The sequence below is a fragment of the Leptonychotes weddellii genome, chromosome 1 (assembly GCF_054177405.1).
Source record: "Leptonychotes weddellii isolate Sample4059 chromosome 1, ASM5417740v2, whole genome shotgun sequence".
Taxonomy (NCBI): Eukaryota; Metazoa; Chordata; class Mammalia; order Carnivora; family Phocidae; genus Leptonychotes; species Leptonychotes weddellii.
In genome coordinates this window covers 153,318,580-153,331,015 of record NC_138369.1, presented here as the reverse complement: position 1 = coordinate 153,331,015, position 12,436 = coordinate 153,318,580, and the positions used below count along the sequence as shown (strand labels likewise).

The following is a 12,436-nucleotide window of genomic DNA, read 5'->3' as shown; positions in this document are numbered from 1 at the left end:
ATTCCACTCCATGAACTCCCTTTATCATTTCTTGAAAGACAAATCTGGTGGTATTGGACTCCCTCAGTTTTTGTTTGTTTGGGAGACTTTATCTCTTCATTTCTTTTTTTTTTTAAAGATTTTATTTATTTATTTGACAGAGAGAGTGAGAGAGCACAAGCAGGGGGAACAGTAGAGGGAGAGGGAGAAGCTGGCTCCCCACCGAGCAGGGAGCCTGATGCGGGGCTCGATCCCAGGACCCTGAGATCATGACCTGAGCCAAAGGCAGACTCTTAACCATCTGAGCCATCCAGGCACCCCTCTCTCCTTCATTTCTAAAGGATATCTTTGCTGGGTGTAGTATTCTTAGTTGACAGTTATTTTAATATTTTGAATATTTCATCCCACACTCTCCTGGCCTAAAAGGCTTCTGTTAAGAAATCTGTTAGTAGTTTGATGGGGGGTTCCCTCTATGTAATGTCTATCTTTTCTTTTGTCATTATTAAAATTCTTTGTCTTACTTTTGACCTGTAATTACATGTCTTTATAATGTATAGCCTTATTCAGGTTCAACCTATTTGGGATCCTTTGGGCTTCATGGATCTGGATATCCATTTCTCTCCCCAGGTTTGAGACGTTTTCAGCCATTATTGTTTTAAATATACTTTCTATCCTTTATTCTGTCTCTTCTTCAGGGATTCCCAAAATACAAATATTGTTTCTTTCTCTTGTGTCCCATAATTCCCATAGGCTTTCTTTACTCTTTTTCATTCTTTTTTTTCTTGCTTCCCGGACTGCATAATTTCCAATGTCCTATCCTACAGGTAGCTGGTTCTTTCATCTGAAAACACCTTCTCACAGAGCTCCTTCACCTTCCCTATCCTGTTTCTCTGACTCTTTTACCTGTTCTCCTGAGATGATGTTCTTAATAAATTGGAACATCCAATTACCCATCCCCAACTCTGCTTCTGGAGAACCATCTAAAACATGTACAAATTATTTTTTAAATATATTAATGTCTTTTCACAGATATTGTTTTCTTTATTCCTAAAGCACTCAGAAGGTAGGTAAGATAAGACATTATGCTTTCAACATTTTCACTAAATTCAAATAAGACTAAATAAATCTGATAAATTATTGTCTTTTTTATTTCTAATTGAGAAAGTCTTCAGCAAATTATATATCATTTGAATATTTATATCATTATTTGTTCAATTACTGGTTAGAGTACCTACATACTACCCATTATATATGTTTCAAATGTGAAAACTTTTATATCAACTTTAAGAAAATTCATGGGTCAAATTTTTAAATCCACCTAATGACTGTGATAGTATGTATTTTTCTTTAACAGTGTGCTCTTTGTAAAACCATTTAGTAAATCTGTCTATCCTCTGCTGGCATCAAAATAGTTTTATAGAAGACAAAATTAACCTACACATTGAGACTTTATATTTGAACTAGTCACCTTAGCATTAATGGAATAGCACAAATTATAGTTTTCAAAGCCCAGGGAACCCACTTCCAAAAATTACATTATCCCCATCTCTAAAAAATTACTAAAAGATAGATACTTTCATACATATTAACATTTTCAAAAAGGAAAATAATATTATATTGAAAGAAAAATTTATTCAACAGAAAAATATTTTAAAAGTATAAAAGTTAAAGAGTATTAGAAGAATATTCTGTTTTTGTTTGTAGTGTTGTCTGAACAATAATTCCCATATTGCCACTCATAGCAGCTAGCAAAAAGAGTAGTAGAGTACATTTAATTACCAATCACTACACAAATAATTTTATGATAGTAATAGATGAAAACCAAGTTCAATATTTGAAATCAATTAGAAAATATTAAATATAAAATGAAAGAGTTGACATTTCAAATATCTTGCATTGGTGAATAAAGCAGAGGTGATCACTTATATAATATTTTAATTCTGGATTACCTACTTTACTACATCTAAATTCTGAGGTAATTTTTTCAAAGATTTATTTATTATAGAGAGAGAGAGAGCATTCATGGAGGGGGGGCAGAGGGAGAAAATCTCAACCAGACTCCCCACGAAATGGGGATCCCAACGCAGGGCTCAATCCCAGGACCCATGAGAACATGACCTGAACCAAAATCATGAGTCAGATGTCTAACCGACTGAGCCACCCAGATGCCCCAAATTCTGATGTATTAAACAACATACTTTCCATTGAAATTGTGAACTGTTACACAAAATAAAATAAACCGTATAAGGAGAGATATTTTTGCATTCTTTCACACAGAAACAACTTTTAAAGTTTGTGTATAATTGTAAAAGGATAGTAACATAGATAATGTATTCAGAAACAAGATAGTAAGTGGAATAAAAAGGAAGAAAGATTTCACAACTCAGAAATAAAAAAAAAAAACAATGTGACTATATTAAGCCAATTTTCTTTTAAACTCCCAACAAATTAGAATAAATGAAATTAGGGAAATTATGTAGAAATTAACTGAAGTCAGTCAGTCATTTATATTTATAAATGCACACAATAGTGAATGTTGATAGTTCAGGTTTTGGGTTTTGTTTTCATTCTTTCTCCTTTTTTCTTCTTCTTCTTTTTCTTTTTGTTTCTGCTTAAAACTCTCATGTCTCCATGTTTTGAAACCCCGAAGGAAAAAAATAAGTGTCTCAAAGATAAAACACTTTCAAGATTGCATATCATCTTTCATGAAAAAATTTCTATTAGAAACAACACTTTATGTGTATTTAAAAAATATAGCAAACCAATGCACAAAAATGTTAAAATTTCTTGACCAAAAGGTTCACTTGAATTGGATACTGCCTAATAAATACTGAATTGATAAAATCTGGTTAATAACACTGATAATAACCAACTTGATATATCCTATCTATATAATAAGAATGTTAATTAGATAACAGAGGCATGCTGGTATAGTAAGATCTTTACAATAAAATTATGGCTTGTCTCTCAAGTAATCATTTTTAATAATGACGTCCTTGTTTTTCACTATTTTTGTATGTACTTAAACACTTTTTTATTTTTTATTTAATTTTTTTGGGGGGGACTCAATTATGCTGGCAGCTTTATAAATTCCTTTGTATTTTTAAGGCAGATAACTCATTTGCCTATAAATGAGAATAACTATCTGAATATAATGTTAGGAAGTTGTTTTAGTGCCTTCCTACTTGAAGTCAGCTCTGGGAAGTATTTTATTTTTTAAAGATTTTTATTTATTTATTTAACAGAGATAGAGAGAGAGCATAAGTAGGCAGAACAACAGACAGAAGGAGAGGGAGAAGCAGGCTCTCTGCCGAGCAGGGAGCCCGATGCGGGGCTCGATCCCAGGACCCTGGGATCATGACCTGAGCTGAAGGCAGCCGCTTAACTGACTGAGCCACCCAGGTGCCCCTCTGGGAAGTATTTTAATAAAGTATTTCTTAAGGATAACTGTTATGTATGTTCTCTCCTCCTCATACTACTTAATTTCTATTTACATTAAAAGACCATTTGTTGCAATTTTCTATGACAAATAATGAAGTTAGTCTTTAGACATTATGTATTTTTTTACCAGAATATAACCCAAAAAATGGAATACCTAGTACCCATTAAATGTCCCCTAACTAGTGGTCAGCTGGTCTGGAGCGTTTTAATAGAAACTATTCTGTGGAAGATGGCGAACATAATGGTAGGATAATGCAGATCCTTAAAAACAGTCTAGTGTGTCTATCTGCGGAGAGTAGAAGGCAGTGTTAAAATGAACATTTACCAGATCTACATTGGCTTTTTGAAAGTCAGTTTTTTTTTTTTTTTTTTAATTTTAGGAATATTTTATTGAATTATATATATATATTTTTTTTAATTTTTTTTTATTCTTATGTTAATCCCCATACATTACATCATTAGTTCTAGATGAAGTGTTCCATGATTCATTGTTCGTGCACAACACCCAGTGCTCCATGCAGAACGTGCCCTCCTCAATGAAAGTCAGTTTTGAACAGTAAAGGCATTGGGAAATTTCCAACATTGTGTAATTATACAACTTTTGAAAAAAGAAATGAAAAAAGATCTCGCAATGCTGATCATCACCCAGGTTACCTAATCACATTTAAAAAGATCCCTAATGAACATGGATTTAAAAATTCTTGATAAAATAGTAGCAAATCTAATCCAACAGGACAGTAAAAGGATCATTCACCACAATCAAGTGGGATTTATTCTTGGGCTGCAAGTGTGTTTCAAGATTCACAAATCAATCAATGTGATTTACCACATTAATAAAAGAAAGGATAAGAACCATATAATCCTCTCAATTGATGCAGAAAAAGCATTTGACAAAGTACAACATCCATTCATAATAAAAGTCCTCAACAAAGTAGAGATAAGAGGGAACATACCTCAACATAATAAGGGCCATATATGAAGAACCCACAGTGAATATCATCCTCAATGGGAAAAAACTGAGTTTTTCCTTGTTCCAGCTAGGAACAAGGCAGGGATATCCATTCTCACCACTGCTATTTAACAAAGTATTGGAAGTACTATCCACAGCAAACAGACAACACAAACAAAAGGCATCCAAATCCACTAGGAAAAACTTTCAGTATTTGCAGATGACATGATACTCTATATAGGAAACTCAGAAGACTCTGCCAAAAAAACTTCTAGAACTGATACACTAATTCAGCAAAGTTTCAGGATACAAAATCAATGTACAGAAATCTGTTGCATTTATATACACCAAATATGAAGCAGAAAGAGAAATCAAGGAATCAATTCCATTTATAGTTGCACAAAAAATCATAAGATACCTAGGAATAAACTTAACCAGAGAGATAAAAGATTTGTACTCTGAAAACTATAACACACTGATGAAAGAAATCAAAGATGACACCAAAAAATGGAAAAACATTCCATGCTCATGGATTAGAAGAACAAATATTGTTAAAATGTCTATACTACTCAAAGCAATCTACACATTTAATTCAATCCCTATCAAACTACCAGTAGCATTTTTGACAGAGCTAGAACAAACAAATCTTAAAATGTGTATGGAACCACAAAAGACCCCAAATAGCCAAAGCCATCTTAAAAAAGAAAAACAAAGCTGGAGGCATCACAATTCTGGACTTCAAGCTATATTACAAAGCTGTAGTGATCAAGATAGTATGGTATTGGCACAAAAACAGACACATAGATCAATGGAACAGAATAGAAAACCCAGAAATGAACCCACAACTATATGGTCAACTAATCTTTGACAAAGCAGGAAAGAATATTCAATGGAAAAAAGACAGTTACTTCAACAGATGGTATTGGGAAAACTGGACATCAATATGCAAAAGAATGAAACTGGACCACTTTCTTACAAGCTTTATCATTTACTTAATTGTTTTGCTTTATTAAAGAAAAAGTATCATAAATAATATAAAAGGCATGCATCTGACACCTAAATTATCATTTTAAAATGTAACTATATTTCCTCCAATATACTTTTAATAAGTTAATAAAGTAATAGGAATAAAGTAGAATTTCCTTTGGTCCCATCCCAAATGTTATGCCTGTTTCTACTCCCACAACTTTATTTCTTCTGACTAGTTTTTTTTTTTAATTCAATCAAATATACATTCCCTGTCTAGCTCCACTGCTTACCATTACTACCTCTGAAACTACTTTATTTCAAAAATTTCTAAACGTATTTTATCTACTGATAATCCTTCTCCAGTTTCATTTTTGTATGTAGGGAATCTGGATTTATGTATTTCTTCTATTCACACATTTTTATTATTGTTGTCTCGAGAGGGATAAGAAATAAACATATGTTTTAACTATACCATTTTAAATTTATCATTTCTTACACTTATTTTCCATTTAATCACTCAATATTATGTCCAGATCACAGTGGAGAAAGACTATCTAGAGTTATGTGGCCTCTGTACCCTGGGAGTTTATAAACTAATGGAGAAGGAATATATAAGCCAAAGTGAAATGCCTGTACAGTTTACCCTTGAACAACGTGTTGTGGTGCCGAATCTCACATAGTCGAAAATCCATATATATCTTTTGGCTCTCCAAAAACTTTACTGCTAACAGCCTACTGTTGACTGGAAGTCTTACCAATAACATAAACTGTGGATTAATGCATGTTTTATATATATATTATATACTGTATTCTTACAATAAAGTAACCCAGAGAAAAGAAAATGTTATTAAGAAAGTCATGAGAGGGGCACCTGGGTGGCTCAGTCGTTAAGCGTCTGCCTTCGGCTCAGGTCATGATCCCAGGGTCCTGGGATCGAGCCCCGCATCGGGCTCGCTGCTCAGTGGGAAGCCTGTTTCTCCCTCTCCCTCTCCCCCTGCTTGTGATCCTGCTCTCACTGTGTCTCTCTCTGTCAAATAAATAAATAAAATCTTAAAAAAAAAAAAAGTCATGAGAAAGAGAAAATACATTTACAGTACTATACTGTATTTATTGAAAAAAAATCTGGGTATAAGTGGACCCATGCAATTCAAACCTATATTGTTGAAGGGTCAACGGTACTACAAGCCAGATATTGCATAGGAAACTAATACCTCTCATTTTGACTTACATATGAGTCTTTCATTCATATCTTGCATTACAGAGAAACTATAGAGCATAATTATCTCTGATTCTTGAAATACTGCTGATTTCTGTAGGAAGAATCAGCTTCCTTCTCTTTTGAATATCCATCTGAAAGCATTTACATTTCAAATTATTCCATACTGCCACATCAGCCATTTCTCAGTTGTTTCCATCTTCCAAAATTGTGTTGATATCTCTTGTCTCTTTGGGTTTCTATTTTTATTCCTTTTCTTTCAATTTGGGGCTTGGAGGATTTGAGGATGGGATGGAAATAGAGAAGTTTAACTGGAAGACTATATTTTTCTTAATAAAAGGAAAATTCAGTAAGTATATCAGTTGGGTATATTCAGATAGCCAAATTTTGACCTTTGTGCTATTCCTCTATTTGAGGTTTTTTTTTTCCTTCTCTCATGAACTTACAATATTTAGAAAGAAGTTTGGATTCAATTAAAAATATAAACTCTGTTTACAATATGCATGACCCACTTCTTCAAGCCTGGGAAACTTGAAAACTTTTTTTATTTTTTTTTATTTATTTATTTATTTATTTATTTATTTATTTATTTATTTTACAGTCTTGAGGTCTTTTATTTTCTTTACATTTATCATGCCATAAATTCATAGGGAATGGGTTCCAGCAGTTTGGGCTCCTTTCCATTAGTTCTCACAAAGTGTGCTTCTCTGGGTGGGGCAGGCTGGCGCTTCAGTTGAACCCAAGTACCTTTCTCTTTGGCTTCCTTCTTTTTCTGATCATTTTCCTTCACATGCTTCAGGAAGCTATTTCGGCTCTTTGAGTGTGTAATATGCCCAATGCGTACATTAATTCTCTTGGCAAGAATCTTGCCCTTAACTTGTTTGTTTACAATGCCAACAGCATGCTGAGTAACGTTGTAGACTCTTCCAGTTTTGCCATGGTAACATTTGTAGGGCATTCCTTTTTGAACAGTGCCCATTCCCTTGATGTCCACAATATCACTTTTCTTATAGATTCGCATGTATGTGGCCAAAGGAACAACTCCATATTTTCTAAAAGGTCTAGAGAACACATAGCGGGTACCTCTCCTCTTTCCCTTTGTGTTGGTCATTTTTGCGAATTACTGGAAGATGACGGTTCCGCCGAAAGACGAAAACTTTTTTTATTTTTATAGACAAAAACATATATAGCATAGTTTATATATATATACACACGTGTATATGACATATGCTTAGTATAATGTAATTGCTTAGTTAATATTATTTAGTCTCATACTATTACTTTATATAATTATTGAAGTATTACTTTAGTTATAAAATAAGTAATCATTAGTTAGCATAATGTCTGTGTATTTGCATTTTTACATATGTTTCATCAACCAAGTTATTAGTTTCAAAAAAATGCACCAGTTTGACATTTTACAACATTTCTTCTTAAAATAACTACAACAGCAAACTTAATTGTTAACAGAATACATTAAAATGAAGAAAGAATAAATAAATAAATAAATAAATAATTAAAAAAATGAAGAGACATAACAGAAAATAATATATAACAAGGCATTGGCTGTGCAGCTTTTAGGAGTGTTTATGATTCCTTAATGCTATCTATTTTTAGAAGTTGCTTGCATCAACTGCGATCATTTTCGTATCCTTTCATTTTCTGGCTGAGGTAGAAGCCTTCAGGGGTTGTTCTTTAAAAAAAAAAAAAAGATTTACTTATGTATTTTAAAGAGAGCGCAGGGGCAGAGAGAAAGCAGACTCCCCACTGAGCAAGGAGCCCCATGTGAGGCTTGATCCCAGGACCCTGAGATCATGACCTGAACCAAAATCAAGAGTTGGATGCTCAACGAACTGAGCCACCCAGGCACTCTTTTACGGGTTGTTCTTGCTTTCTTCTGAGGCCACAGCATCTTAGCTTTTCACGGAAAACACGTCCTTGCTCTTATATTGGTAGCTGCTTCACTACATGCTCATGCTTGGAACTACTGTGTTCTCCCCTTCCAGGAGCTCAGTGTCCATTCAGTAGTCTGCTTTGTCTTGATTATAGTTCACTTTTTAAAATGGCGAAAAGGTAAGTTATTTCAATTCTTCTTGTTATAGCAATTTTGGTTTAATTTTCTTCTATATCTTTGCTCGCTCATAAAAAAGATATTATATTTTCCACTGATGCCTTATTTTTACCCAGAAATATTCCTCATTCACTTTTTTCTCACCCTCTGACTGCTGACACTCGAATTCCTATTAACATTTTTTCAGTTTAATTACCTCAGAAATAATCATAGTTTTCCTGACTAACATAAACAATTAGACACTCACATAAAACATTTTGAAAATATTTAAATATTCAAAATGTATCATACTAATTAGAATTATCTAAATATTTATTTTAAAATGCCTTAGGGGTGCCTGGGTGGCTCAGTCGTTAAGCGTCTGCCCCTACCCCCAAGGTCCTGGGATCGAGCCCGGCATCGGGCTCCCTGCTCTGGGGGAAGCCTGCTTCTCCCTCTCCCACTCCCCCTGCTTGTGTTCCTTCTCTTGCTGTGTCTCTCTGTCACATAAATAAATAAAATCTTTAAAAAAAATAAAATTTCTTAAAGATTTTAAAGATATTTGGGCGCCTGGGTGGCTCAGTCGTTAAGCGTCTGCCTTCGGCTCAGGTCATGATCCCAGGGTCCTGGGATCGAGTCCCGCATGGGGCTCTCCGCTCGGCGGGGAGCCTGCTCCTCCCTCTCCCACTCCCCCTGCTTGTGTTCCCTCTCTCGCTGTGTCTCTCTCTGTCAAATAAATAAATAAAATCTTTAAAAAAAAAGATTTTAAAGATATTTAATAAAAATAATAAATTCCCCACACCAATAAAAAGATATGGTAAGAAGACTTTTTATTTTTTTAACTTAATGAATGGCAAATGCTTTTAGTATTGGAGAGGGAAAAAATGCCTATTATCTATTCAACACTCAAGATCTAATTTTTCTTAATGGTATTCCTACTACTTCTTCAAATCATGCAGCAAATATTAATGTTCTTGAAATATGCCATATTTATTCTAGATCATAGAATATAGCAGTAAATAAACAAATAAGTTTGCTCTCATGAAACTCCTATTCTGGTATCAAATAATATTAATTCAGTATTTTAATTTGAAACAACATAAGTAGCAGATTTTATTATCATTTGTTTGGTTATGTCACACAATTTTTGTGCATAGCCATAAAGGTTATAAATCACCAAAATAATATTTGGTAGTAATTTGTTAAGCTCAAATGACTGAAAATTTAACAGAGTATATTAAATTTAGATTTCACATTAAAAAGTATGAAATAGATTAAATATAAAAATATATTGATCACCTAACAAAAAGGAAAGCTTTGCTACTATTCCATTGCTAAAGATGCTTTTGACACAGTAAAACTGAAGAAAAATTCTTTCATTATGAAGAGCTTATCATTGATTTCCTTTGTCAGCTTTTTCAGTGCAGGTTTTTCCCAGAAGTCCATAAAGCAATAATTGACATCAAAGGGATTCCTTTCGATGCAAAAGTCAGCTATCAAACATATGGCTTTGCCTTGTAAATATATAATTAACTTTTTTTCCTTAAAGCATCACAGAAACACATAGCAGTAGCTACTGTATATTTTTGAGCATTTGTAAATTCTAGAATATTTTAAGGAAATGCAACTGATAAATTATGCCTCTCTTTTAGTAGGTCTTTTCATGTTCCAGTTATTTGGATTATGAAGAAAAACACTTCATTGTAAGAGCTTCCAGTGTACTCAAGTGGAAATATATTGTAAGGAAAAACCTAAGTCCATATGCTATGAATTGGCAACAGCTGTTCTACTCTCATCCTCTGGGATGAGAGAGGAACAGAAACTGGAACACCTTGATGAATATTAAGATACTAAGAAATAGGATACTGGCATGATAATTCTACAAGTATCAAATTCTTTGTGGGAATATCATTAAACCTAATGGCAGAGTGATAAGATACTACATCCACCCATTACACTTATCTGAAAATTGAAAAATGTCAATCAATCTAATAGTGTATATGTGTATATACCCAGGCAGTTTCAATTTCTTTGAGTTATTTTACTGAATTAGGCAGGAGTCCCAAAACATTATTGATACAATCTTAGCAAGAGCATATGTGTAAAACTTAACATCAGCCAATAAAAATCTTTTCTAAAAGCTAAAATAGACTTTAGTTAGGCTCTTTATCATGTAATGTAATAGCTAAAATTGTATACCTAATGAAATAAGGTGATTCAAGAAGTACAGAAAATTACATATTATGATTTTTTTTCTTTTTTTTATGAGGTAATTTTGTGCTATTGTCCCAACACAATTTGCATCTGCCTAACAGGACCCATGAAGCTTTCGTGTTTAAGGACACAGGATTTCAAGCCAGATGCCAAGAACCAAACTCAAATTTTACCATCAACTAGTTGTGTAACTTTGTGCAAGTAATTTAAACATTCTATGCCAAAGTTTAATCATCAACTGTAGATATGATTGGAGATTTATCATGCTAAGTGCCCTTAGCCTCACCTGGGACATTGTATAATACTCAAATATTAGGTGTAATACTTCCAGCTGTAGGGGACATGGATTGAGTAAAAGTTAAAAAGATGATATCTTAAGTAGATTTTTGGAAAACTGATTGTAAAGACCTTCATTTGTAGATTTTGGATTTTTGGTAAGACAACTAGTAATTACCGAGTATTTTAGGTTAGACAAATGTTATAATTTGACTTGATATTAGGAAAGAAAATTCAGTGAATTTATAAGAAAACTTTGGATTAAAATATAGTTAAATGAGAATTATAACTAGACATCTGGAATTTGATTGCTTGATATCAAATTAATTTAAGCCAATGGCAATACGGACTTGCTTTAAGAAGAAAAGAGATGAACTGGAAAGGCAGGCCAGGGGTTTGTTATGTACCAGGATGAACACGATTTGATGACCAGGTATGAATAGAATAGCCAAATATAACGCTTACATTAAGATTCAGTAATTAGAAAAACAGCAGTGCATTAACAGAGTCAGCAAGGGTATGGAAAGAAAAATACTGGGCTAAATGGAAAGAAATAACTTAAGAGTAGCTAGTTTTATGCATCTGGTCCTCTAATGAGAAGATTCTAGATGATATTTTTTCTAGTATGAATATTGTGTAGATAATTTTAAACTATTATATGTATCACCCTTGAAATAAAAATTAAGATTTTGTATGAAAAATTTAAGAAAGGTGTTAAAGCCCACCCTTCCAAATATCAATATGATTAAAGTTATAGTAAAAATCACAATGCCTATTTTTTTTAATTTTTAGATATATCATTTTAACTTTAATTTTGTGTTATAACTGGATCTCTTGTAGTTCCCTCAGCCATCATTATAACCAAGCAAATGTCATTTTAACCACTTTTCTGTCACTACAGGTGATCCTTAACATATAGTACCATTATGTTTATTGATCTAAATTTTCAATAAAGTTCATTTTATTATGAAGACAGGCATTATTTATATATCATGGAATTTACATACATAAACAATTTTATTAATTCTCTCTTTGGGGGCATCCAGGTAAAGTAGAGATGAGATAAAATATGTTTAATTTTTAGATTGAGAAATATTCTACTGTGTCCTCTCTACTCATTCCAGTTATGAAAGAGTTGGATTGCATATGGGTAAGTTAACCAGTCATTTTATCATTTTATTTTATTTCATTATTTTATTTTTAACTTTTATTATTTTACTTTATTTTATTTTAGACAAGTCATTTTAGAAAAAAAAAATTCAAACTGTAATGTCAGAGAAACTTTCAAGGAGAAGATTGAACTTATAGGCATTCTTGTAGGAGGACATATTGGAGATAGGCA

The 12,436-nt window shown here is 32.9% G+C and overlaps 1 pseudogene; it reads right to left on the bottom strand.

Moving 5' to 3' along the window:
- Positions 1-7,133: 7,133 nt before the first annotated feature.
- On the bottom strand, positions 7,134-7,679 carry LOC102735719 (large ribosomal subunit protein eL21 pseudogene; annotated as a pseudogene).
- Between the last annotated feature and the right edge of the window lie 4,757 nt (positions 7,680-12,436).